This window comes from Papaver somniferum, chromosome 11, assembly GCF_003573695.1.
Source record: "Papaver somniferum cultivar HN1 chromosome 11, ASM357369v1, whole genome shotgun sequence".
Lineage (NCBI taxonomy): Eukaryota > Viridiplantae > Streptophyta > Magnoliopsida > Ranunculales > Papaveraceae > Papaver > Papaver somniferum.
The window spans coordinates 107561236-107564576 of NC_039368.1; positions in this window are offsets into that span (position 1 = coordinate 107561236).

Genomic DNA, 3341 nt, shown 5'->3' on the forward strand with positions numbered 1-3341 from the left:
ATAAAGCCTGGTTAACTCACGGAGCGAAAAGAGCAAAGGAACCGGCAAAGACTCCCGCTAGGAGGAAGCGAAGAATGATGTTTGCAAGAGCCGGATCAATTGGAAGTGGGCATGAAGATGAAGAATTGTTCTTAAAGAAGATATGGGCTTGGCATACCCAAGGCCCAAAACCCTTACCCAAATCCATTTCCATTATCCATACCCATTTCCATGAGAGCCGTCAGATTGGATCCATCTTGTCATCCAACGGTCGCCTCATCATTGTGCATCAAAATCCAAATCTCCTGTCAAACACCATAGTACCTAACTCCATCTGGAACCGTCAGCTTCGTTGTATCACTTAATCCAACGGTCGCTCAGAGCCTTCTTCTATCTTGCCGTTAGATTCAATCTGAAGTTGATGATCCAACGCCTTCCACTCGTTGTTCATCAAACTCCGCTGCACCTGACCAACACCTAAACATCAAACCCATCGACCCAAAACAAACACGCACTCTCTTCTTCCCCAAATACACTTCCCCCAAATTTCTCCTCTTCCCCCGACCATGGCAGACACTGCCATGTCTGCTCCGCCGTCTCCATCTCCACCACGACCACAAGGACACCACCACCATCACCTACCTCTTCCCTAGTCGTGTCTGTCTTGTTCTTAGCATTGATTTTTGATGCTACCAAAAAGACAAACATAACCAGGGTTTCACCACAGTGAAGAGAAGACAAAATTTGGGAGAAATTCGAGTAGAGGATTAGCAGAGGAGGAGAAGTACAAGCATGGGTCGAGTCTATTTGCATCAGAGGGTGAGTTAATTTTATTTATCTAAACCCTAATCCTGCTGATTTGGGGATTTTCAAATTAGGGTTTGTAGAAATTTAGGGTTTTGTAAAAACTATAAATAGGAAACGATGTAGAATGTTTAAGGGGTTCTTGGTTAGCCGAGATACCCCCTAATTGGGTTAATTTAATTCTCAATGTCAATTTGATTTCACTGTTAATTTTTAGGGTTCTTCATTTGCAATTTTCATTCACTGTTTAGTTGTTTAAATGCAATGTTATTTCACATGATCCTGTTTTGAAATATGTTCTAAATTCACCACTAGGGTGAGAAGAACCTTAAGCCACTGATTTCTCCCATCCATGCTCTGATCTTGTTGTGCTTGAACTGTCTAGGATTGAATATCCTTTTAGGTTGTTAAGACACTAAGCAAGCTTCTCTGTGGGTAGTTGCAGTGTGAGAGCCCCAACTACTACTAGGATTAGATTTATCTTAGTCTTCTTAGCAATCTTTCTAGACCAACCCTTAGATGAACAACCGACTTTGAACCGCAACTGTCATCTAGTTAATCAGTGAGCCTAGAAGCATCACTGATAACTAACAAGGGATAAGACCATAGTTGGAGGACCTAGCTAGGTAAAAGGGAAATCTTAACCCTAGAATCACACTTCCATTCCCACTGTTTTCATTTTCTTCACTGCTTTTTACACTGTCATTCTTAGTCACTTTCTTTGCTTCTTGCCAACATCTCACAGTTATCTTTTGCCACTGCCTTGCATATAAAATTAGCTAGGAAAACTTCATAACACCCCAAGTCCCTGTGGAATGACCCTGTTCTTGCACACAAGATACAACTGACCCTGTGCACTTGCAGGTATCACTGTAGGCTGTCTTTGCTCTTATTTTCACATATTTAAATGCCTACCAATATACTTTCGCTCTTCTTCAGTAGTGGGATACATACGTGCATTCAACTTAAAATAAGCAGCAAGGGGAGTACTTACAGATTTAGTTCCTTCGTAGACACCAAACTTCTATAACACTTTCTTCAAATATGCCTTTTGAGACAAATAAACCTTACCCTTCTCTCTGTTACGTTGAATCTCCATACCAAGAATCTTCTTAGCTTCTCCCAGATCTTTCATCTCAAACTCAGATAACAACTTATGCTTCAAATTATCAATCTCTTTCTTATTATTAGATGCTACCAGCATGTCATCGACATACAAGAGCAAATATATGAAAGACCCATCATGTAGATTCTTAAAGTATACACAAAGTCATAGTGACTTCTTGTGTATGTTTGGCCTATCATAAACTGGTCAAATTGCTTGTACCATTGTCTTGGAGACTGCTTCAGGCCGTACAATGATCTCTTCAGTTTACATACACAATCTTCTTTTCCAGCAACCTTAAACCCACTCGGCTGAGTCATATAGATCTCCTCTTCTAGATCACCATGTAAGAATGTTCTCTTAACATCTAACTGAACTAGTTCTAAATCATATTGTGCTACCAAGGCCAACAAAATACGGATTGATGAGTGTTTTACCACCGGAGAGAACACCTCATTATAGTCAATCCCTTCTCTTTGGGCATAACCTTTTGCAACTAACCTTGCCTTGTAACGTACTTGATTCATCGAAGATCCTTCTTTCTTAGCATATACCTACTTGCACCCTATGGCCTTCTTACCGTTCGGAAGTTTCATAAGAATCCACGTGCCATTCTTGTAAAGAGACTCCATCTTGTCCTGCATTGCACCTTCCCATTCTTTACAATCTGCACTACGTACAACTTCTAAATAGGAAGTAGGAGTACCATCTTCAACAACTGGTAATGCATAAGCAATGTAATCATTCATCCAAACAGGCTTCCTGGTTGATCTTCTCGGTTTTCTGGTTGTTATGGTCTCCATGACCGTAGCTTCTGTATCTTCTACTGACTCTTGTTCCTCTTCCTCAACAGTGTCACTATCATTTGGAACTTCAGTAGTTACCTCTCTGGCAGACCCAATGTCTACAGAAGTATTCTGGACAGATACAGACTTAACTGGAATTGGTGGAGTTGCATCAATCTCCACCTGCTGCAAAGGCTCATTAGTACTGGTGCTTTTGTTCTCCACCTGTCGAGAAGCCCAAAACTTTACCATAAACATCTCATAAATGTGACATATCTACTCATGACTATCTTCTTCTCAACTGGATTCCAAATCTTGAAACCCTTTTACTCCACTCTTCATACCCACAAAGATTCCTTTCACAACACGGCTATCAAGCTTGTTTTCACTAACATGATACCACGCAGGACAACCAAAGATATGAATTGAGTCATAATCATAAGCTGGTTTACCAAACCACTTCTCCATAGGAGTTTTACCTTCTAATGCAGCTGATAGCAACCTATTAATGAGGAAGCATGCATACGTAACTGCCTCAGCCCAAAACGCCTTACCTAATCCAGCATTAGATAACATACACCGTACCTTCTCCAACAAAGTACGATTCATGCGTTCAGCTACCCCATTTTGTTGCGGTGTCTTCTTAACTGTGAAGTGCCTCTTTACCC